This window comes from Camellia sinensis, chromosome 9 (genome assembly GCF_055761805.1).
Source record: "Camellia sinensis isolate YWXY chromosome 9, ASM5576180v1, whole genome shotgun sequence".
Taxonomy (NCBI): domain Eukaryota; kingdom Viridiplantae; phylum Streptophyta; class Magnoliopsida; order Ericales; family Theaceae; genus Camellia; species Camellia sinensis.
The window spans coordinates 92,277,758-92,304,172 of NC_138969.1; the positions used below are offsets into that span (position 1 = coordinate 92,277,758).

At 37.0% G+C, this 26,415-nt stretch overlaps 1 long non-coding RNA gene and 1 pseudogene across 1 annotated transcript; both read left to right on the forward strand.

Moving 5' to 3' along the window:
- The first annotated feature begins 7,217 nt into the window (after positions 1-7,217).
- Positions 7,218-15,648, forward strand: LOC145798687 (uncharacterized). Its single transcript, XR_014340093.1, has 2 exons — positions 7,218-7,484; positions 15,219-15,648. It is a non-coding gene; the product is annotated as an uncharacterized LOC145798687 (long non-coding RNA).
- Positions 15,649-22,336: 6,688 nt separating this feature from the next.
- Positions 22,337-22,708, forward strand: LOC145799616 (molybdopterin synthase catalytic subunit pseudogene; annotated as a pseudogene).
- Positions 22,709-26,415: the final 3,707 nt, after the last annotated feature.

Consider the following 26,415-nt stretch of genomic DNA (forward strand, 5'->3'; position numbering starts at 1 on the left):
ATGATTGGGCCAAAGGTCGTTTGACATGAATGAATTGAGCCCGAGGTCGTTTGACATGAATGATTGGGCCAAAGGCCGTTTGATAGGAATGAATTGGGCCCGAGGCTGTTCGACATAAATGATTGGGCCAAATGCTGTTTGACATGAATGATTGGGCCAAAGGCCGTTTGATACACTACAGGAAATTCGTTTTTTAGCGACGTTTTTAAAACGTCGCAAAAAGCCTGAAAAACGCCGTAATATTTTATAGCGACGTTTAATATTTTTGTCGCGGATACGGCCGCCGCAATAGCTTTCCAACGTTTAAAAAACGTCACTAAAAATATGAGACGGCGTTTTTTAAAACGCCACAAAATCTTTGACATCTGTCCCACCTTCCGTCCCAAATTAACGTGTGATGTCATAATGATGTCATTTAGTGACGTTTTTTGAAAAAAAGCCACCTTTTAAAAAAAAAAAAATATTATTTGGTCTCCTGCTGCTGCAAGAAATTAATGTGCACAATGACGTCATTTTAGTGGCGTTTTTAAAAACGCCACTTTTTTTTTTTTTGTGGGCCCTGATATTTCTCTGTGCTGCTGCTGCTAAACTGGGTTCACAATTTGGGATCTCATGTTTTATGTTTTCTCTATGCAACCAAATTGCTAGATTTATAAGCAACTAGGATCCCAAATTTTCCATTTCTTTGCCTTTTTTCTAGCCATTTGCAATGACCAACCAGTTCAAAAAGTTGGGCTAAAATCCAACCAGTGAAATTTGTGCTTAAGCAATGTATAAAGCTTGTGATCATGTGCCTCTTGGCACTTCTTCAATTAAATTATCAATACAAACATCTAGTAGGCAAACATCAAAAAAACAAGTCAAATCCACTGCAACAGTGATATCATTAGTTAGTCAAGACCATGATTGTACAATGCATTATATATGGACTCAAGTTCAGAAGAAATCCTTAAGTAGAGCATTATATATGGACTCAAGTTCAGATCTGCACCCATCAAATTCTTCAATCTTTTTCCACTTCTTTCTCAAAGAATCTTCAGCTTTCTTCCTTGGCCCAAACCTCAGACATCAATGTATTCAAGCTAGCCCTCAATCCAGCATCTTCTTTTTCCTTGGCCCAAACCTCAAACTACACAAAGATAAAAAGGAACTGCTAAGACACAAGCTCTTGCTGGTCAACTTCCAATTCAAATTGTAGATTAAGATTGAAAGGATGAAATTGGAGATGGAAATAACTAATGCAGTAGACTTTTCCAAGCTAGTCAATAGGTTCATAATTAAAAAAATAAGACAAATTTCTATGGTAACTAAAGTTATTGCCATTTTAGAATGCCTACGCCTTAGGTAGCAATGGCAGGACAGGAAACCTCGACATAGGATGCGCTTGTTGCACCCTGGGACTCTTTAATGTTAAGGAACAGAATTGGATGAAGATTGATCTATTTTCAACTATTAATGAGAGACATCATAGACAGAATTCAGCACCAATTCAACTATTTGACAGAGACCAAGACCATATTATTCATTAAATCAAAAGCAACCATATTAAAATTTTCATTTTTATTTCTTCTTTCTTTTTCTTAGAAAAAGATACCACAGGCAGTCATATCAAAAACATAATGCATATTCACCCACAATATGAATTTCAAGTATCTTTGGGAAATATGCTGGTTTTGGGCAGAAGATAAAATGGTAACTGAAGAAAAATCAATACTAAAAGACATGGCATATGCTGAACACATTTTTTTTTTCTTCTTTTTCTTATCATTAGTTCAACATCTAAACACTTTAACATCAAAATTGGTCAAGAGGAATCTTCATTTTAACCACCAATTAACATCAAAATTGGTCAAGAGGAATCTTCATTTTAGCCACCATACTAATATATCTTAGTAGTGTTCTATTTCATTTCTATAGCACCATTTTTGTGTCCCTATCAAAGCCCAAAAAGAAAATTGTGTAGACGAGGGTAGATTTCAAATTACTTAACAAAAAATTATGATAAGCATTAGAAATTCAAAATCATAATGTTACACAAAAAATATAAGCACAAAAAATAATGATAAACATTGGTGAAGAAACTTTTTGGATAATTGATAATATGTGATCATCATCAGGACATCATTAGAAACATTAGACAACCAGAAACAAATGGCATATTAAAATCATTGCATAAACAGAAACAGTCAACAATTTAACTCTTAGATGGTGATCCACTCAAGAGGGAGAAAATGTGTAGTTTTCTTAGTAGGCTGAATGCCAACACATGGATGGATATTTTGAGTCAATAATAAGAGTCTAGAAAACCTGGGTACCACAATACCATCAACATTGTACTGGTTACATAAAAAGATGCACCACATTTATTAATAATATATTTGGATTAAATAGATAAACAAGAATTTGGGCCATGGAATAACAATAAAAGCTTAGTCAAGAACTTTTATAGGAAATTATCTGTGAAAGCAGTAAATCAATTATCGCACCTTAATAGAATATTTTGTAATACAAAAAATTAAATTAATTATGATCTAAAAAGCAGAATATTACTGGATAAGATGTAATAAAACACCAAAAAAAAAAAAAATGAAACTCTTTTAAGCCAGTGTAATGGTAAACATAACAGCTGTAAATGACAAAAGAGGCAATGTGAGTGAGAAATTTAAATCAATGACAACCACAACACCAGAAGTAGAAACACACTTCTAACTAGGTACAACTTACAAACATAATGAGAAGCACACTCAATAATCTATAATCAGGTTACAGGTATATAAGCTATTACAAAGATCTCAGTAAAGAGCAAAGTTTGAAAGGAACATAATTTACTCGACATTGAATATAATAGGTGGAAGAAGATATATAAAGAAAAGATCTTCACTGAAGACTAAAACATGTGAGCTTCTTCCCCCACTTGTAAGCAAAATCATAGACCCAGTACACAGACCCTGTCACCAACCACATTACAAATTACATTATTGAATATTTTAAAAGAACAAACGTATGAATGCTGATAGATATCATCAAGAATTTAGCTTCACATATAATTCCTTTTTTTAGCTATACAATAAGTTACGACGTCATTTAATTCCCATTTCTTGAATTTTTTATTATTCAATGACCTCATAAACTCTTTTTTATTTATTTTTTTCTTTGGGCTTATTTTCAACTTCTTAAAAATTATGTCAAAATGTTTTACTTTTTAAGCCTGTCTAGACTAGATTGACTGAAAAATTAAAAAGATTTCCAAAAAAATTTCACTAAACACGAAAATAACCCAAACTCTAATGAACAATGTTTCATGCTAATCCATCAAAGATGAAGATTCTCTAATGAAGATGCTACTGAAAATTATAAGCACAAAAAATATAGACCAAGCACACTTGCCAAACACACAATCAATTGCAAACATCCAAATACTCTCATACATTGTCATTTTGAGATCATGTGACCATCTATAGTATGAGCTATCTAATCCCAAACTGTCTTTTTGAAAAAAAAAACAAAGCAATGAAAAACAAACAAAACTATCAGCAGATTTGATTGATCAGGTTCAACATCTGATTTGATCTAATCTGAGAATGAAAAAATTAGAGAGTTAATCAGCAGATTTGACAATGAGAAAGTAGAGCAACAGAGATCGATCTGGTTCAAACTCGAACATCGATTAAGAGAATGAAAAATGTACCTGAGATAAGAGCAACATGGATCGATCTGGTTCAAGAATGATAACGATTTTGGATATACGATTTGATGAAGAACAGATCGAGTTTGAGTTCAAGTTTGATGAAGAGACTGATCAAAGCTCTCCAGCGACAGATCAGTGAAGAGCAACAGAGATCGAAAGTTTGACGAATATACAATGCCAAATCTGCAATCGAGCGAGCGAGAGAGAGAGTGTGTGTGTGTGTCTTTGATCTTGTTCGATGAATATCAGTTGAGGGCTTTGGAAGAGAGAGAGAAAGAGAGAGAGAGAGACTGAGCTATGGAAGAGACACAAAGAAAGTGAGAGACAGAAAGTGAGACGGAGTATGGATGGTGTCAATATATACACCTAATACGACGTCGTTCAACTGAGCTCTTTCATTCATCTATAATGGCGTTTCCCAAAACGCCATAAAAAAAATGCTGCAATAGGCCATTTTTCCTGTAGTGACGTGAATGATTGGGCCAAAGGCCATTTGGCATGAATGAATTGGGCCGAGGCTGTTTGACATATGAGTGATTGGGCCAAAGGCCGTTTGACATGAATGAATTGAGCCTGAGGCCGTTTGATAAGAATAAATTGGGCCCGAGGCCGTTGATATGTTTGGGCCTAAGGCCATTTGATGTATTAGATAGAAACTTGAATGGGCCTAAGGCCGTTTGATATGTCTGTTACGAATTTCATTCATGTAACTTCTTTATTTTGATATTATTCACTGGGCTTTCACTCACTTTCATTTATATGCTTGTAGGTGAGCAAAGAGATGTTCAAATCCAGCCTCAGTGAAGAATATGAGAGAAAGTCAGTTTTGTGGAGTCAGCCCGATTGTCTCACGCATGAGACTTTGTTTTTGTACTTTTGTTTACTCTTTTTTTGCTATCTTAGTGAATACGTTGAATCACTTATGTACATAAAACTTTTTCCTGGCTGACTACATGTTTGAAGTTCCTGGATATACAAGATGTTAATTCTGTCTATATGTGTGAGTTATTATGGAATGCTTTTAGAACAATTCTACTATGCCATATAAGCACAACTCATTGGACGAAAATTTTAAGTTTGCTTCCGCTTTGGCCCCTTATTTCTATTGAAACATGCTTAATCAGGATTGAGGCCATAGGTAATCTCTTGATTACTAGCCGGTTATGACCTTAATCCATTGGGACGGGTTCGAGTCATGACAGTTTGTTGATCTCTCTTGCCTTTTTCTGTCATCACTATCCCTTTCTGGTATTCAAAAACCTTCTATTACTATCCCTCTCTTTCCCTCTATGCCTCTCTCGTTTCTTCTCTCTTCTCTTCTTTTCTCCTCTACTTTTCTATGGTGACCATCTCTTGCCAATCTTTCTTTATGGCTTCATCGTTTACCGCATCAGTTGAACTAGATGGACTCGAACTCGCTGAACATTCTGGTGACTTAGAAACGTTGTTTACCTTTTGTTTGATTGGTAAAGTTTTGGCTTCCAAACCTCTGAATACAAATGTTGTTTCCTTGATCATTACTGGGGCTTGGAAGGTCCGTGTTGAGTTAAACATCTCTCTTTGGCATGAAAATGTTTCTCTTCCATTTTACGGAGGAAGACTACCGGAATTACATTGTCAAGGATAGCCCTTGGTCTGTCTTGGATTAGTTGATTGTCCTAAACCCCCTTTCTTCCGGTCACATAGTCGAAGAAATGAGTTTTCAATGGTGTCCTTTTTGGATCGAAGCCCATGGTTTGCCTTTTCAGAACTTGACTAAACAGAATGGTAAGACTCTGGGGAACTGTATTAGGCGTTTGATCCAAGTTGATTCTCAAAACAATGGCTTGTTATTACAACATAGTTTTCTGAGAATTCGAGTGGAGATTAATACTCAAGAACCCTTACCTAGAGGCTTATGGCTTAAACGTCCACAAGGAGAGAATGAGAGTTAGATCTCTCTCAAATATGAAAAGATCTCTGACTTCTGCTATGATTGTGGTAGAATTGGACATGACAACAAGATTTGTAAGCAGGGCCGGCCTGGGCAAAGGCTGGTAAGGCCTGTGCCTAGGACCCCAAAATTAGGCTAAAAAAAAGGCTCCAAATTTATTAGTCTTGCACTATATTAAAAAATTAAAATGGCGAAATTCTATTTAATTAATTTAGGCCATTTTAAAGGGGCCTCAAAAAATCTATTTGACCAAATTGATAAAAGATCCAATTAAAAAAATATTTATAAGTGTTAGTTGTTAGTCCAATTAAAAAAATAAAAAATAAAATATATGTATATGTATTAGTTGTTAACCTAATTTTGTGTGGCTTATTTTTTTCTCTTTGTGGCCCAATTATGTGTTTTTTAGTATTTTTTTAAAAAAATATTTTACACAATTTTTATTTATTTATTTTGTAGATACATCTAATTTAGATACATTTAAAAATTATAATATTTGTGTTTTTTTTTTTAAAAAAGTTACCAAATACAAAAAATATAAAAAAATACGAATTGTAAACTTAGACAATTATTTTAAAAAACTCTAAACCAAACATAGTGATTTTTTTTTCTTTTTTTTTTATAAATATCTAAAAAGGTCTCAAAAAATTATTTTGCCTTAAGGTCTCGAAAACTCAGGACCGGCCCTGTTTGTAAGTTGGTCTCCAAAGAAATTGGGAGAGATTCGAGGTATGGCCCAGACATTCGTACCAAAATTACTAGAAAACTCTGACTCCCCGTTTGAACGTTCCCAGAAGCAAGTTGAATTTGCCAACACCAGAGCTCATGTGTCGATCAAGTGTCTAAGACACCCAGACCTTACACAATCGGTATCTATGGCGACGCGTGGTGCTAATATGCATGCTCCCTGTGTGGGTACAAAGTAGCTTTCACACAACTAAGAAAAATGCTTGGGAGCACTAAAAAGAGAGCACTAGGGGAGCACTAATGATGTGGCAGTGGGCCCCGCCCACTTTCTATGCCTTGTTTTCTTTTTTTTTTTTTGCTATTCTCAATGCATTAGTGCTATTAATAGTGTATTTTTTAGTGATCTAAATCATTGTTGTACAACTACCCGCTACATCCAAGGACGTGTGTACAACCTCTTATACCTGTGGTACCAGACGTAGATGGCATCAATACTATATTCCTACGTGGCTAGCCAGCCAGTCGTTGCCAAGGCTTACCCTAGTTTTATGATGGATAAGGTCGTTATTGGGCCCTTTCCTCCAGCTGACCTAGCCTCTGTTTTTACTAACAAGTCTAATGGATCAGCCCTAGTGACGCCCAAGCCCATCTTCCCTTCGAATGGGCCTAGCTATTTTGTGACTGAACCTCCGGAAAGCCCAAGTGAATCTGAACCCATTATTCCAACATCTGGGTTGGGTCTTTCTGATATGAGTACTACTTTCTAAACCCCAGGCCCAATTCCTCACTCTATTGGATCCTCCTATGTTTTGGACCTATGTCGTCTAGGGCCTACAGACCCCCTTCCTCAAGATGAAGATGAAGATGAAGATGATGAAGATGAAGATGAAGATGAAGATGGAAGCCTCTAATGATTACCTTTCTTCTTCTCGTCTTTCTAAGCTCCTAAAATCTGGAGTTAGTGAGTAACTTGTGGACATTGCAATAGGCCTCCCTTCTTTACCTTTTGTTGGAGGGTCTTCCATGTGCGATCATGTCAGTTCTTTAGCTAAGAAACCCACCAGAGGCAGACCGCGTGGTCGAAAGGGGCGTGGTGTTGGCAATAATGGTATGGTGGACATGATAGTTCAAGAAGCAGAGAATAAAAGGGTGGTGGAGTCTCTTGTCCCAATCACTGTAAGTCAGTTAATTTCTGAGTCAGATATGTTTCTTTCTCAAGTCCCTAGCACTTTTCCAGAACTGGTTTTGGATGATCAGGCGGTGGTGGCTAGCTCTAAACAACCACTAGAGCCATGTTGATTATCAGTTGGAACTGTTAGGGGATAGGGCGACCCCTGATGGTCCGGATCCTCTGAGGGTTATGTAATACCCATCGTCCTACAATAATTTTCCTCGTGGAAACCAAGAATAAAATATCGAAATTGGACGGGATTTGAAGAAGGCTCAATTTCCCAAACAAGTGCTATGTTGACTCAGTGGAAACCTTTGGTGGTTTAGCTCTATGGTGGATAGCTGAGGTTAATCTCCAGGTCAAGTATAGATTTGTTAATATTTTTCGATGCATTATCTCTAATGGGGCTATGTCTGAAGATTGGCTTGCAACTTTTGTGTACGCCCCTCCCAGATGGAAAGAAAGGAATTTTTTTTGGCATTATCTTTTGAAAATTGCTTCTGAGAATAGGCACCCTTGACTTTGTATTGGAGATTTTAATGAGATTGGGATGTCATGGGAAAAGCAAGGAGGAGTGGCCTATAATAACTCCATTCCAACATCTCTTATCTGATTGTGAGTTCATAGATTTGGAATTCAAAGGAGCCCCTTATACCTGAACGAATAATCAGAGTGGCTCTTGTCATATAAGAGAGCGTTTAGACAAAGCAGTAGCCATAGTGGGCTATTGTCTTCTATTTCCTTATGCCCAACTTCATCATGAAGCCCTCGTCGCTCAGAACCACTGCCCCTTAGTACTCCATTGCATGGTTCCACCTAAGAAAGTGAAAAATCAATTCAAATTTGAATCTATGTGGACTACGAGTCTAGAGTGTGTTGAGATTGTCAAAACCAATTGACTCAAAGTACATTCAAGCTCTCCCATATACCAGATCACTCAAAAGCTTCAGACTTGCCGAAGAGGGCTCTCTTTGTGGAGTAGGGGTGCATTTGGGAATAACAGGATCATTTTATCTAAACTTAAAACTAAGCTCCTTTATTATCAACAATTGTCTTACTCTCTTGAGTATGAGTCCCTCATTCGCCAAATTCAAGAATAGATGGAAGTAGTCATAATTCGGGAGGAAATGTTTTAACATCAAAGGTCTTGGATCAATTGGCTCAACTATGGGGACAAAAATTCAGCCTTTTTTCATGCCACTATTGCTCAACGACATCAAAGAAACCAGTTGGTTAAACTCAAGTCAGAATTGGATGTTTGGTTGGTTTTGAAACTGACATAAATACTCATCTTACTTCCTATGTCACTAACCTGTTCACAGCCATGAACCTGAGGGATTTTGAGGATGCTTTGTTTGTAGTTAACCATATTGTTACTTCACATATGAACGAAGTCTTATTTCAATTTGTCTTTGATGATGAGATCAAACTTGCAACTTTCTAGTTTGGAGCTTTGAAGGCACTAAGACCTGATGGCTTTCTAGGTATTTTTTACCAAAAAAAACTAGGGCATGGTAGGTTCAAAGGTTTGTGGGGCTGTTCGTAATTTTTTTACTACTGGGTTCTTGCTTAACCACACCAATCTCATTCACATACCCAAAGTGGCTGCACTAGAAAATATTACCCAATACCAATCCATCAACCTTTGCAATTTTGTCATGAAAATGGTCACCAAAGTGTTGGCCAATTGATTGATTTTTTTTTTTGAACAAGCTCATCTCTCCTCAACAAGTTTCCTTTGTACCTGGATGGCTCATTCAAGATAGTATCCTTATGGCTCATGAGGCTTTCCATTTTATGAAACACAAGAAGCATGGGAAACAAATGGATTTAGCTCTCAAACTTGACTTCAGCAAAGCCTATGACAGGTTTCAATGGGACTTTTTGCACGCAGTTCCCCTTAAGGTGGGTTTTCATGTGATTGGGTGCATTTAGTTATGAAATGTGTAACCATAGTGAAGTTCTCAATCTTTGCTAATGGAGAAAAACACATAACGTTCACCCCTTCATGTGGACTTCGTCAAGGGGACCCGTTCTCCTCGTATCTCTTTCTCTTGGTAGCTAATGTGCTTTCTAATCTTATCACTCATAATCTTTAGACCGAGAACATCTCGGTTTACAGATGAGAAGAACTTGCCCCAACCTCTCGCACCTTTTAGTTGCAGATGATGCAATACTTTTCTATAAAGCAAACCAAGCTGAATGTCAATCTATGTTGGGTTTATTGACGGTGTACAGTGAATCTTCAGGCCAAATTCTGAATTTCGATAAATCTAGTGCCATGTTTTTAGCTAATGCTATCAGGGGGTTTCGGTAGACACCCCATTTTTGACCGCCCTTAAGACTTGGGCGTTACTGATGGTTTACTTGGTGGTAAAAGGTGTGCTGGGCAAAGGTTCAAATTCGTCAGCAATGAGAGAGTCAAATCCCAACTTCATACCCCTTTTGGACCAAAACAATCTTGATCAAAAGATTTTAGATCTTAAAATCCTCTCTTTCAAAATGTTTTGAAAATAAAATTCCTACGATGTTCCGACGCTCACATTTCGGTAAATGTTGCGCTTTTCGGTAAACCGAGCAAGGGCAAGTTGGAGATGAATGAAAGAGAGATGAAATCTTTGAAAAAAATCTTTCAAAACATTTTGTTTAGGGGTTTGGAGTTGAAGAAAAGAGGAAAGGAGTGGAGAAAACTAGTTTGGGAGAAGTTCGGCATGAATCCGGGTAAGAGAGAGAGTTGAGCAGCCCTCGCTGAATCGGGCTTATTCATTTGCATACTTGGATTTTAGCTATGAGGCCACCACTGTTGGAAAGCTTACTTTCGGGGCTTCATTTTGCACTCAAGAATCTCCTAGAGCCAAGTCCGGGTGGGGGAGATATGATTGGTTGAAGTTGGGTATCATCCCGGTTGGATCGAATCTGCACGGCTTCACCAAAATGGGCATAACTTTTTCCACAGGAGGAATTTTAATGCAAGGTTTGTGCCATTGGAAAGCTAACTTCCGGGGCTTCAATCAGGACACCCACCAGCCACTTTTTGGCCTTGGCAGCCACCACCGGCCATCAATTTATCCGACCAGCCAAATAGATGGCCGACCGACCATTTAAAATAGCCGACTGACCAATTTTGCTGGCCGACGACCTTCCGGAGTATTCTACAGATTGAGTGGATGCCAGCTGTGCCAGCTGGAGGGCACAGACTGGATCCTCCATACACGTGTATGGAGGATCTTTGCTCTTAGTTTGAAGCTTCTAAGAGAAGCTTTAGTCTCTTGGCTCTATAAAGGAAGCTCTCCTCTTCCTTACACCAGGTTACAAAAAACCAGCTGAGGCATTGATACATACACCCTCTATATCTCTTATTCAACCCTTCAAATCCCAAGGTTCTTGCACCATTTACCCTACACCTCATAGCACAAGGCCTCCATCCTTTATTCCAGCACTTTGGGATTGTTTTGGAGAGGTTAAAGGCTCAGAAATTTGGTTCAAGAGCTGCTGGTTCATTGGTCTTCAAGGGTAAGTCCTCTTCTCCTCTTTTCTTGCCTTATTTTGCTTTGTATCTAAGCCATACTTGCTAGCTTTTTTGGGCTCCGACCCAAACTGTAAATAGTCATATTTTGAGCCCTTTTTCATGTTTGATCAAGGACCTCCTATTGTTTGAGGTCTCCTACTACCACTTGCCTCTTTGTCTCTCTTTTAGGCCAATTTTTGCAAAGTATTTTAGGCTTGCTTGTGAGCTGTTTTGGACTTTTCCATAAACTGTGAAATATCTTGTTTTGAGCCCCTCTTCAACATTATTGAAAGGCTCTCCTCTGTTTGAGAACAGCAGCTACCACTTGTCTCTTTACCCTTCTTTTAGGCCTTTTCTTGCATGATAGGTTGGCCTTATTTGTGATTATTTTCGTGGCTTGTTGTAAACTGTAAAGTGCCTTGTTTTGAGCCTCTCTTCAACTTTATTGAAGGGACCTTTTCCATTTGGGGTCAGATGCTGTCCCTTTGTGTTTAATCTTTCTTTTAGGGCTATTTTTGCATGGTAGATTAGCCCTATTTGTGTTCATTCTTGAGACTTGTTATAAACTGGAAATATGCATGTTTTGGGACTGTCTTGCATCTGTCTTCATGCTTCATGATCAAATAATGCATGCTTTGTATAGCTGTAAGTCATTCCGTGTGCCTAGTTTCGAGTTGCGGGTTTCATCTCATGCATCGGGTGCCATTTTTCCATGTTTCGGGGCTGTTTAGCATCATACTTCAGTGCTGGAACATATGCCATTGTATGCCATAATTCATCCTTTCAATGCCTTTGTGGAGTTGTGTTTTGTGCCTTAGACTCGGGGCCATTGCATTGTGCATGTTTGCATGCATATTGGTTGCCTCATTTTCATCACTTGGCCACTGATTTTGGCATGCTTGCGAGCTATCCATGTTAGTTTAAGTCCATCATCGCATGTTGTTGCATGCCATGTTTGCTTACATGTTTAGGTTGCGTGCCTAGTATACATTGCTCATTTGCATGTTCATGTTGCATACTTAGCCTCCATGCCTAGGTTATATTTCATTGAGCATGCATCCCTTGCCTCTTGATCAATCATTATAGGGGTTGGGGCCCTTTGATGTGTTTTGTGCTTGCATTTCATTTGATATCGAAGTTGCACACTTGGCTTTTGGGCCATCATGCATTGAAATGCGTGATTGATGGCCCGAGAATCGAGGCCCATCCTCATTTGAGTCATAAATATGATAAGGAATGTGGTTGGTGCATACATTGCTTGAAATGCATTGCCATGCCAAGTTCTGTCCTTTGCTGCTGTCAAACTAGTTTTTGCAGGAAGTTTTGGCCGGCCGGCCATCTTAAGTGCCGACCGGCCATCCATTGTTGGCCGATGGATTATTTTGTGGCCGGTGACCATCATATATGGCCGGCGACTATTCCTCACGGCCGGTGGTGCTCCACAGCACTCAGAGAAGCAACCCTAGGACTTATGCAGTCTTCAGAGAAGCAGAACAGTCAAAGCAGAGGCAGCTTGTGCATGACAGTGACATCCGAGCGGAATTGAGCACGCATCGCATTCTTCTCAAGGCTGTTTATTGCTTAAATTAGATTAATTAATTTGCTTAATTAATTAGGTGGTCTGTAATATTTAATTAGCTTGTTAGTTAGTTAAATTGTATTATTCTTTCGGACCCTTCGAGCGAGGGCAATTGTGTAATAAGTGTGCGTGAGTATGTGTATGTTTTCCAACCCCACGTCTTTCTTCCCTTTTATTTACCCGCTTATGATGGTAGACTAGGGCATATTTAAATTAGCATACCTTATGCTATGCATGCGTGCATTCATACATTTGTCTTGCATGCACCAGGCTCGGCACATCATGCTAACTGCATTGTGCTTCAATTCCAAATTGAATACGTGTTAGTTGTAGCATTTCACATGCCATGTTTAGAATAGCCGAGCCCATTTCTAGTTGCATTTCGCATGTGTTGCATTAGCCATCTTAAACTAGGATCACGCATATGATTACTAACTAGTTTTTGTTTTGGCTTGGAGTACTTGGTAAGCATTTATGCTTTAGCATACTGCATGCGTGTGAGTGTTGCCATAACAGCATGATTACCATGAGGCTAGCTGCTTATGTGATATAACTGCTTGAATGCCTGTAGATGGAGGTTGAATTACCTAAATTGGAATAATGCATTAAAACTGTGAGTTTTAAGCCCACTAGATAGTGGCAAAACCATCTTTTCTAAAAGCCCACTCGAAGGTGGCAAAACTTGCATTTTAGCCTACTTGCGAGTAGCAAACCATCTTCAAAACGAACATGCAATGTTTTGTTCCAATTTAGGCGATTTGGTCTATACTTGTTTGCTGCGCGCATAACATAGTAATTCTAGGCTAATAAATGGAATAAGAACACATAACGTTTTCAAAACTGGATATCATGGTTAGTAGAGGCTGATCTTTGATCGGGCGAGAGGGGGTGCTCATAGCTGACCTTCCCCAATCGTACCCAAGTTCCCGAGCCGAGGCAACTTTGGTGATGACGGACACGTGGCCTTTGGTACCGAGTCAGGGTTTCCTAAATTCCCCCATAAAAAATATTTAGGTGGCGACTCTGTATCTGGCAAAGCAGTCCATGTTTGGCACTTCTTTCAAAAAATCTGTTTTCTCAAAACGATTTGCTGGATTTGGACTCTTTGGTTCAGATTAAGAACTGTGACAATTTGAGAGTCCTGAACTGTAGTGAACCCAAAACGAACAGAACGGGAGGACTCGTCCTCCCGGGGCGTTCGGGGACGTCTACAGTTTCGCAGTTCTATATGCTCTTTGTTGGGAGTCTTTCAAGAAAACCCAAAAGCTAAGTATTTGGGCCACCTTTCTTTATGGGGTATATCCAAATCTGAGGCCTACGGGTGTTTGATTGAAAAGGCTTTAGCTAAGATGCAAGAGTGGAAGTCTAAGCTGCTTTCCCAAGCAGGCAGAGAAACCTTGATCAAGGCTGTTGTTCAAGCAATACCTTTCTATGCCATGTCGTGTTTTGGTCTGCCCAATTCTTTATATTCTAAACACAACTCCTTCACTAGGAATTTTTGGTGGAAGGGGATTCGGAGAATAGAGGAATACATTGAATGAAGTGGAATACTATGATAGCCCTAAGTACCAAGGAGGTATGCGTTTCAGAGATTTCAACCTCTTTAATCAAGCCTTACTTGCAAAAAAAAAGTTAGAGACTCTTTATGAACCCAAATAGTTTTTGGGCCAGAATGTATAAAGGGCTTTACTTCCCACATTCTAATTTCTTATAGGTATCTAGGGGTTCTAAACCCTCCTATGCATGGGCTAATATTCTGAAGGGAAAGGGACTCCTTCAAAAGGGTCTTCGATGGCAGGTACATAATGCCCATACAGTAAAGTTTTGGGAGGATAAGTGGATTCCAACATCAAAGAACTTCAAAATTACCTCACCTAAACCTGTTGATTGCACCATTCAGAGGGTAATTGAGGTTATTAACGCTGCTCATAAATCATGGCGAAAGGAACAACTAAAAAATTGGATTTCTAAAGAAGATATGGAAGCTATTCTAGCAATCCCTATAGCTGTAGAAGACACTGGTATTGCACCCAATTCATTTCGGTCAATATTCAGTCAAATCTAGTTACTTTTTGGCCAAGGAAATTAAGCATGCAAACAGCCCTAATAACCCCTCTTCATCCCATGCACTAGGGGAAGACTTGTGGCAAATAATTTGGGCTTTGGAAATACCTCCTAAACTTCATCATTTCTTATGGCGTGTGTGTAAGAACCTGTTGGCTATGAAGGTTGGTAGGTTCGGGTCATGATAGCCACGTCCCCTACCACATCTAGACATCCTATATAAGAGTAGGCTGGAACAGTGTGGAACAGCTGGAGAGAAAATATTTGGTTTTTACACTGATGGCAAGCTTGTAGTGGTGGCCGGCTGTCCATCACTGATGGCCAGCAGGCAAAAAATGGTGGTTTGCCGGCCACAAATAGTGGCTGCCGGTTGTTGGCTAAAGGTTAGAGCCCGCCTTGAGTTGGTGGTGGGCCTACACAAATTTTTGAAATGGGGCCTTTAAGATATTTGTTGACAGCTGTGCCAACTGTTAGCACAATGAGCTGCATCTCCCCACACGTGTATGGTGGGATGTTTGTAAGCTCAAGACGTGTTTTTCTATATGTTTTTGAAATATTCTTGCATACTACATCCTCTTTTCTGTGCAGGTACTTGGAGCAGAAGTATTTTGAGTGTTGCGATATTCTATAGTGTGGGCCGAGTGTTGCTCAAGCGTAAATGTGCTTTCTCTAGTTTATGCCCCATTTTCCAAAAGGGTGATGAAGCTGTGGAACATATGCTTTTTGATTGCCTTTGGACCAAAGCAATGTGGTTTGGTAGTTCTTTGAACATGAGAGTGGATCAAGGCTCCATAATCAGCCATTCACTTCATTAGTTGTATGGCCACAACTGCCTCGTTTATTTGGAAGTCCTAAAAAGAGTTCGTTTTCAACCATCAAGAGATGGATCCTTCTGTTACAATTCAGCAGATCTCCCAGTTTTGGAATAAGCATAATCAACTTTTCCATTCAGTGAACACTCTAAACATTACCTCAAATGAACCTACTCAGCCAGCTCCAATAGGTTGGGTTCCTTCTATTTTTGGTAGTGTCAAATGTAATTGTGATGCAGCTTTTCGCAAGGAATCCTTCAAGGCTGCAAGTGTCATGATCATTAGAGATTCGAGAGGAGCTCTTATTGAGGGCAATGCACAATCCATTGATGCAACCTCAACAGCTCAAACGGAAGCACATGCTGTGCGTTTGGTATGCCTTATGGCTCATGCCCATAGCCTCATGAATATAGAAATTAAAAGTGACAATCAGTCAGTCATCTATCTCTGTAAGGGTGTAAATCTGGCTCGGTTTGGCACATGTCGGGCCTCGCGGGCTCCCACCAAAATTCAGGTAGGGTCGGACCGGCCCACGGGCCAAAAAATTAGGCTCAGGCCCAGGGGGTATTCGAGCCTTGGACGGGCCGACCTAGTGGGCCTGGGCCTGACCATTTTTTTTAATTTTTTTTAAAATTTTTTCTATCAAAATTTTATTATTTTTCACTAAAAAGACCCTGGGCCTCTGGCGGGTAGAGCCTCGGGCCGGGCCTTGAGTAGGCCTTAAACGGGCTAATGGACTAGCCCACAGGCCGGAACGAGCTTCAAAATGATGGCCCAGGCCCAGGGGCTTGGGTTGTGCTCGGGCCCGGGCCTAAACGGGCCGGGCCCATCCCAGGATGGGGCGGGCTTCAGGTCGCGAGTCATTTTTACACTCTTACATCTCTGTGTCTCAGAAAACGTGCCACCATGAGAACATAGTGCGATTATTTTGGATATTTGTGGCCTTTCCTCTGAGAGAAACTTCACCTTTTCATGGATGGAGAGACTCAACAACAAGGCCCTTTTAACTTAGTAGTAGAGCAACGCCATGGTAAGGAGTAAGTCATCGGTTTGTTCACTGGGTTGCCAAGGCCCAATTGTCTAATTCTTTACCTGCTAATTGGGTAGCTTAGCCCCCTGTTGTTTTTTTCTTCAGCTTTGTATTATGATGTTCCACATTTCTTTCGATGACAAGTCCTTAATTTTGGTGTTCAAACAGGAGGGGAAAAAAAAAAAATAATAATAATAATAAAAATAATAATAATATGTTTTACTAGTTGCATTGTTATATTATCAAGTAAAACTGTTAAGAGGGGTAAGGATATAAAAAACCAAAGTTTTTGAGTACAAAAAAAATAAAGAAACAAAAAAAATCAACAAAGCTTGTTTGTCAAGAGTTTTAAATTTTTTTTATGAGTTTCTTTTATTCATATCTTCATTTTTTATCCTACATTTTAAAATTTTGGAAATTGGATTTTCATTTATAAAATTGTTTACATTTTGCTGATATATATCTAATTGGTAGTTATTGTTGTCCATTTTATTTTATTTTTTTCAAATTAAGTTATCTATTCCTTTTGAGCCATATCCATTTGAAATTGTTAAATAAAGGTTTATGATCAAATTTCCATGATTATATGTTTTTATGGCACTTTCATGCCAACGGATTGGTAATTCTAAATATATACCAGAAAAGAAATCTCAATACAAAATAATAATAATAATAATAATAATAATAATAATAATTTCAAATCGCTTTATGTCATAGTGTAAAAACACTTAAGAAATTCTGCTTATTAAATACAATATTATAATTATTTATTGTTTTAAAAGAATTGATCATCTTACTAATACAAATTAAAAATTCAAATGTAATATTCAATGTCTCCTTTTGTATATAATCTTAAAAAAGAATAAATTAAAAATTAAAGTTACAAGAAAATTAAATTTCAAACAAAACCTATACATGAAAACTAATTAATCGTAAAATATTGTTAACATTTTAAGGGTTAATTACATTTTATCCCTTGTAGTTTAACTTAAAAGTACATCATTTCTCTTTTTGAGATTTAGAAATGTACACATAACTCCCTCATAGTTTGAAGTATAAAAAGTAATGAATTTGGTTGCATTTAATAGCAAGTGCAAGACACACACCAAATTGAGCGTGGACAAGTCTCAAACATATTTCTGCCAAAAATAAACTAAAAAAATTACATTTTGCCCTTTTTTGTTTTCATATATATATATATATATATACTAGCGTATGTCCGTACCTGAAGGAATGGTGTAAATAATGTTAACATTAGAATACAATTGTAATCCTAACACTATTTAAATTTATTTTTTAATTTGATAAATTCACAAATTTATTATAAAATTTTGTAATTCTCACAAAACTCCTCACGAAAATTTGTTTTACTTATATAATATATAATCAGATAAATAGATCTGCCTACTCATGAAAACTCCCATCATGTGTTTGGGCCAGAAGAAGCCCAACACACTCAGAATTTCGAAAGCCCAAAACAACCCAACTAAGCAAGATGTACAAAAATCAACAACAATGATAGAGATAGTGTTACATTCAACTCAAACTTCAATGATCATTGTACGCAGACAACTAAATCAACCCGATAACAATGATAGAGAATAGTGTTATATTCAATTCAAACTTTGATCACTGATCTTTGAATGCAGACAACCAAATCAAAACATTTATAAAATCTAACCAATGCACAAAAATCAACAACAATGACAGAGATAATAGTGTTATATTCGATTCAAACTTTGATCATAGATCAATGATGCAGACAACTAAATCAACCCAATTATACATATCAAAAAACATTTCCATCAGACCAAAAAAATATTTAAAAAAACAAAAAAACAAAAAGGAAATTAAATCAAACCTTCAAGTGGGCAGCAACCTTTTCCTTATCAGTGAAAACTCCAGTAGACTCCATAATGAAATCGGCTCCGGTTTCGCCCCATGGGATTTCATCAGGGTTCCTAAAAATACACAAAAAAAAATTAAAACTTTTTATTTAATTATACTCTGATTCAAAAAAATTGCAACGGAATTGAGAGAATAAAGGGCATAATTACCTGACTCCGAAAACGGCGACTTGTTTCTCCCCAAAAAGAAGATTTTTTGAGTCCTTGACCTTGGCATCATGATGCTTCCATTGTCCATGAACACTGTCGTACTTGAACATGTATGTCTTCACAACACATCACAGATTCACAATGATTAGTTTCAAACCCAAAAAACAAAGGCTCAATAATAAACCAACAAAATCTCACAAACCTCACATCTCTCAAAACATTGAATAAACAGTGAAAAACCCAGAAATCGCACATTCACAAATACAAACCTGAAAATTATACAATCCTGCTTTAATTCGATTCAACAAATACAACTTTTCAGAAATTTTTTTGAAGAATGCCCCATGAAATTCTAAACAAACCCCAAGAATTCTAAATAAACTACAGACTACCTGAATTACTGCCACATTGGAAACACATATTCGATTTGAATAATTAACTCTTTCAAAAAATAAAAGTACTATTACCAAACACAAAATTTTCATTTCTGGAACAGATATTGCAAGGAGAGAACACAATGTAAAATCTAAAAACACCCAATAAAACAATAACAAAAAGGCAAAGTTGTGAGCAACAACTTAAAAATTAAAACCCCAAAAAAACAGATGAACAGATGAAAGAAAGAAAGAACTTAAAAACAGATGAATTAAGAGCTTAAAACAACTTAAAAATTAGAACATAAACAAAACTTGAAAAACACCCAAAGTCTTTGCTCATTAAAACAATCATTAAAAACAAAAGCATGCACACAAAATCAATTTTACTTGGAACATTGATATGAACAAAAGGAATGTATATGGTTGAAACCCTTTGACGGGATTACTAGCCTCCAGTCTTCTGTTTGAGAATTTGATCTGAAGGTACATGCATTCGAAAGAGAAAGGAAATAGAAATTAGGGTAAAAATCAAAACATCAAATCCAAAAACTAAAATTGAGAGCGAATACTCACTGTCTTGCGGAAAAGATTTGAACCGAAACTTCGCTGATACAATGATGCTTCTTCGACAATGTCAAAATTTCCTGTTGAAAAAGGAAAAATGTCTCAGAATTTGATCCGAAGCTACATTCATTCGAAAGAGAAAGGAAATAGAAATTAGGGCAAAAAGCAAAACCTCAAATCCAAAAACTAAGAGCGAAGACTCACTGTCTCGCCTATAAGAACCAAACCGAAACTTTGCTAACACAATGATGCTTCCTCGACAATGTGGAAATTTCTTGTTGAAAAAAAAAATGTCAAAGATTGGAAACACAAAAAATATATCCAACACATTGAGGCAGAAATTGAACCTTACGATTGGTGATGATGAGCAGAGGCGAAAGCATAACCTATTTCCTCCAAATGTGAAATACAACAGAGAGAGGGAGGATGACCGAAATTACCTTGCGAAGGGAACAACCAAAGGTGGGAGAGAGGGAACCTTGCAAGTGGTGATGATGAGCAGCGGTGAATTGACTTCAACAATGACAACAACGATGAACAACAGAGCCAGATTGAAGATGTATTTCGAAAAAAATAGAACAGAGAGAAGGAGGAGGACAGGAATCATACTCGCTTCTCCCCATCCCACCTACAACATCACTACTAAAATCAATTCTAATAGAACACCAAAAATAACAACTTGATTCCAAGTACATAAAGCAAAAACAAAACAAAAAGGTTATTAAAGTTGAAAATGCTTTTTTTTTTTTTTTTAAATTTTATCATCTAGTCTGAAACCAAATAAAGAAAAAAATAACTAAAAACTTGAGCTTTATTGAAGAAAGATTTTCATTTTATGTATGGCAAAGGATCAAAGATTGCAAAAACAAAAATCATCCATTATTTTAGTTACTTTTCCTCAAATTTGGGTCTTCTAAAATTTCAGCTTCAATTCTTATTTTTTTGCCTAAAATTTCAACACACTGAAAACTCATCAACAAAAGAACCAAAAACAAAACAATTAATGATAATAGGCAAAACTCATGAAGCCGTAACCTGATAAATAGGGGTGTACACGGTACGGATTGGTTCGGTTTTGAGAAAATCCAAGAACCGAACCAATCCTAATGGTTCTGTGATTTTGAGAACCAGACCAGACTGTTACACTTGTAAAACCGGACTAGAACCAAACTGAAAAAACGGTTCGGTTTCGGTTTGGTTTACGGTTCCAAAAATTTCTATTTACAAAAACAAATTGTTAATATTAGCAAAATAATTACTCAAACTAATTACATTTAACTCATGATAAAAACTAATAATATTAAGGCATTACTTAATATTACATATCTATATCATCCTAATATCATTAAAATTATAAAAAACCAATTAATAAAAATAAAACACTATATTATATATATATATATATATATCTTTTAAAATTCAGTTCGGTTCGGTTCGAACCGCGGTTTTTTCATAAAATCCATTAACCGAACCATTTTTACGGTTCTCATATTTCTTAATCTGAAACCGAACCAATTCTTAATAGAACCGAACCAAACCGTACGATTCGGTCTGGTTCGGTCCGGATTACCGGTTTGAACGGATTTTTGAACAGCCCTACTGATAAATACCTGATATTGCCAAATCTTCTCGTACTCAGCTCCAACAAAGATTGTAGAAAGAAAAATAAATGAATTGAATTGAATTGGGTCTTCTAAAATTTCAGCTTCAATTCTTCTATTTTTGCCTAAAATTGCAACACACACTGAAAATTCATCAACAAAAGAACCAAAAACAAAACAATTAATGATAATAGACAAAACCTATGAAGCCGTACCTAGAAAACCAATCGCTACCTCTTCGTCTCCAAGGGCTTCAACGGTGATCTCGCCATCTCCGGATCCAAGAAAACAATCTCCGCCAGCCGATCTCTACGTGAATGATCGTCTCACCATCCACGGCGTCGACAGCGTACTGGACCCTAACTTTGTGTCCAAGTGCATGTTTCCTAATCAAACACTTCTGATAAAATCTGGAGGAGTCAATCCATCTCCATCTCAATCTCAATTGCCTCTTGATCATGCGGTTAAGGCTTTGAGCAAGAGAGGAGTGCTCGCTGTTTCACACACCATAGATGAACTCAAACATTCTTTAGCCAAGGGTCCGATTTCGAAAGAGAGAGAGAGATAAAAAGGGAATGGCGAGACGTGAGAGCAGAGAGGGAGAGAGAGATAGAGAGGGAAGGTGGGGAGACATGGGTTGGTGGAAAGCTCAGGAGAAATGTTTGGGCGGGACTATAATTGATCTGAACCGTTAATATAAATGTAAGATTCATCTTCGCCGTTCAAACAAAATGTATCGCTAATACATTTTATACATTTTCAAAAACCCTTCTATCTTATTATATAGATATATATATATATATATATTTTTTTTTGAGAACATATAAAGTAATTATATTAAAATAAAGGACAAATTTCACTTTACTCTCTTGGCTCAGGTGCAAATCACCTATTTCATTTAGAAATAAGAGAAGTGATTTAGAATTCTACTGATATGGCAACAAAAAAAAAATAAATAAATAAAAAATAAAAACATTTTATCAAACTGTGGAGCCCACAGTTTAGAGCTCTCAATCATGGGAAAATTAGTCTAAGGTCCCTCTCCCATTTTTAGTAATGGAAGAGATCCACAATATTATTTTTTAATGTCTAAGGTCCCTCAACCCATACCTATCTATTACAGAGAAATTTGATATATATCTCGCTCTCTATCTCTCTCCTGTTGCTTTTCTCTTTTTCTCGTTGAACAGCTGAACGCAGAATTCACCAGCGACACCTTCGATGGCAACTAAGTCTTAGAGCTCAGATACGAAGCTTACTTGCGAATGGCGATTCGCTGCACCAAATCCATCTGTTCATCAACTCGTTCCTCTTGGAATCTCCACTCCATCGCTGTCGCTTACCGCCTAGGCCCTGTTCTAGTCGGCCACACCAGCGTCTTCATCGCCATCTCTGCTGTTCATCGTGCTGAAGCTTTAGATGCTTGTAAATTTCTGATTGATGAGATCAAGGCTTCGGTTCTGATTTGGAAGAAGGAGGTTTATGTTAATAGAGAGGTTTGGAAAGAGAATTCTGAGTTTTTGGAGAGGAGGATTCAGATTGTTAAGGGTAATGGTATTTGTAGTGAGAGGAAGAAGCGTTGCTGTGCTGTGAAGGTGAAGGTGGGGAGTGGAGCTTCTGATTCTTGTGACAATTGAGGGATTGGAGAATGGAATTGGGTAAGGTAACTTTGTTGAAATTGTATTTTCAAAACCCTAGTTTATGAAACAACATAACCACTTGATTAGAATGCTATGAAATGTGGCGTGTCACTGTAAGAGTGACTAATGTTAACTGAATTGATTGCTGAGCTCTTTTGTAAATTTGATGAAAACTCATTCTAATTTATTATAAAAAAATTTCTATATGATGTGTGTTTGGACTAGTGAACTAAATTTCTCAAGGAAAAATAGAGAGGAGTGGTGGTCATCGCCATTGTTGCAAACAATTGCAGAGCCTCTGTGTGTGTGTGTGTGTGTGTGTGGTGACTGAGACTTGCAGAGAAATTCCCATAATTTCCTCAGTTCATCATTCTTGGGATTGGAGATGGGTTTACACTTGTTGGCCTACAAGAGTACTTCTATGATCAAGTTCCAGATCCAATGAATTTGTGTGTGTACGTGTGGTATGTATATGGTGTGTGTTTGGACTAGTGAACTGAATTTTTTTTTCATTTGAACTGAATTTTCTCTGGGTTGAAACCAGAGAAATTCTCTGGTTTTTGAACTGAATTTTCTCTGGATTGGTCCAGAGAAATTCTTTGGTTTCGAGCTGGAACCTAGAATGCTTAATTTGTATAAATCCCACTGATGTTATTGCTTTTTTTTTTTTTTTTTTGGGTAATCAGCTCGATGTTGTATGCACTTTCTGTCTTCCATTAACCACTCCTGAAGGTTAGAGAAATTTTCAAAATTTCTCTGGAAAGTCCAGAGAATTTCTCTGGACCAATTTTCTCTGTGACGTGAATTTTCTCTGGACTAATTTTCTCTGGACCAATTTTCTCTGGATCAACTTGAGAGACCTTAGACATTATGAAAATATTAGATGTCCGTTATACTATAAAATCTTAATACGAGGGACCTTAAAAAAAAAAACCCTTTTTGTTAGAAATAATCACATAACTCCTACATACTTTAACAACCAAAACGTACCATGAATACCGTTGACAGAAATAACAAAAAGACTATTTTATCCCTATGTATATAAGAATTACTACATTCCTTTTTTCTTTTTTTACTTTTGTTTTTTCCTCATGTTCCTTTTGTTCTTCAAAAGTAGCTTAAATTCTTCACTCTACAACAACTACCATGGTTGGCATAACAGAGACAATTGAGAGCAAGAGTGGTGGAGGAAAGTGGAAGCAAGACCATTGTCGGTGATCATTGGCAAACCAGTCCGGTGCTCATCTTTCTTCTACACCTGCCGTCGACACCAAAAGCCCCATCTCTACCCTCTTCCATACTTCGCCACTGCCGCCATCAACAACCCCCTTTGCGTTGCGGCGGTGATTGGCAGAGGAATTGGCAGAAGGTTTAGAAGTTTCGCAATGGTTTTCACACCTTCGCCACCGGCGTAGGAATTGGACTTCGCAGGTTTTGAGGTTTAATTTGTTGAGCAAAGAGTTGAGATTTATACAGAATTTTGAACATGATTGGCAAATTCATATTTGGATAAATTACAAATATATCCCTGAGATTTGCTTAAAATACAAATTGCCCCTTATGATTTGAAAAATTACAAATACCTCCCTGTCAAAATTTTTTATTTAACAGAATTAATTGAAAAAGTAAAATTTCTAACTGTTCGCCTATACAATAATAAAATGATTTGAATTATTAATTGAAATAAAATTTTAACATTATTAAAAAACTGTTAATTAATTTAATAATTTATTAATAAAAGGACCTATTTGTTATGAAATTAGAAATCTGAGGGGGTATAATGTAATTTTTAAAACCACAGGGAATAATTTATAATTTAAGTAAACCTTAGGTGGTATATTTGTAATTTACCCTTGATATTTATATACATGAATAAATAATATGAGTAATGATTGAGACCCCACTCCAATAAGACCTTTATAAATCTGGATCACTTATGTATATGAGTGGGCTCCATACATAGATGGAGGGCCAAGATCACTTTAGGGTGTAGGGGTCATACCCAAAGAGGGTTCCAAACATTTTCCAAATAATATTTATATATTTGTTGGGATTAATTGATTGAATAACATTGAATTGCTTCCACGGCTATCTTTGTTTAGTGGAGTGGGAGACGGTGATTGTCAGCCTGTCGCGGAGGACGGTGGGTCTTCCTCCTCCTTCGTCTTCTATGTTTCTTATTTCTTCAACCTCTTTCTCTCCCTATCTCTGCCTTAGACACATGCAATAGAAAAAAATAATGGCACTTTAGTTATTTTAAGAAACTTTAATGGTATTTTAATTTCAAAATATTGTTGTGTTCATGCCCGCATTAGAAAGAAGCATGTGTATTACACTTCCGGTCAGTTTAACCGGACTTCGTAATGATGCGTTTTGGTCTATAAAGAATGTGAAGATTATGTAGTTATTTCTAAATGATAAGAGGTGATTTGTAAATGGGCCAAATCATAAGAGAATAAAGTGAAATTTGTCCTAAAATAAAAGTAAACAACATATAGATCAAGAAAGAAAAAATAGTAAGACTCAAAAGGGCCAAACAAACAACCTAACAAAAACTACAAACTACCAAAAAAAAAAGCCACAAAATTATAGCTACACGATACTCCACCTTCGGCAACATATAGTGTTGGGTGCCTAATAATTAAATCTTTTGTTGGTTTGCACGTGTGTACCTATGCTTAATTATATCTAGGCTTGTTTTGAGTTTTGTTATTATTTTGGGCATTGGCATCTAAACGTAATTAGTTTGTTTCTAAACTTATAAAATTAGTTAGTTAGCATGCACATATTGACATTTATGTAATTTGCATTTGGGGTTTGTGAGCTTATTCGCAACTTTTAAAGCCTAAACTTGAGAGTTGTAATCTTAATGACTAAATTTTAATTATCTTTTATGTATTAGTATCTTATTCTAAGTAATTGTAATGAAATTGAGCTTACGGATTTGAAGTCGGTGAAAAATAGTATTTTCATTTAAATTCGTCTTAAATTGGATTTCAACGTTAATAAAATATTTTGGAGTTTTTTACTCCTAAATTCTAGATTTTTTCCAAAACTAAACTTTATTGGGTTCAATCACCGTAATTATAATAAATTAGTAATAATCTATCGGCTTATAAATCGGAACGTGACAGTGGCGAGAATTTGTGTCATTGGTACGTCGATCTGGCAGTACCATTGAGTTTAGATTGGGTGCATTCAATCGAGAGTGATTAGTTTTCATTCTTTTATGACTGTTTTGAGCTATGAGCTAAAGGTCTCGCGAGGACTAGAAATGGGCATGAGTATTATGGTTAGATTCAATGTGTGTTGTTTGATATGATTTGTGCAGTTAGGACTGAGGTTAGCTCCCACTACAACAAAATATATCAAAATTGGCGACTAAAAAAAATTTAGTCGCCAAAAGTTGTAGAAATGGCGACTAAAAATTTATTTAGTCAGCAAAAGTAAAATATTTAGCTACTAATTTTTTTTAGTCGGGGTATATTGTTTATTGGCGATTAAAAAAAATTGAGTCGCCAAAAATGCCAGAAATTGGCGACAAAAAAAAAATTTAGTCGTCGTACGTAGAGATTTGGCTACTAAAACGCTTTAGTTGTCGATTGGAAAATAAAAAAATATTTTTTACCTTTGGTGACTAAAATTTCAGTTGCCAAAAGTTGATTTTCAGCGACGAAAAATAATTTTAGTCGCCATAGGTAGAG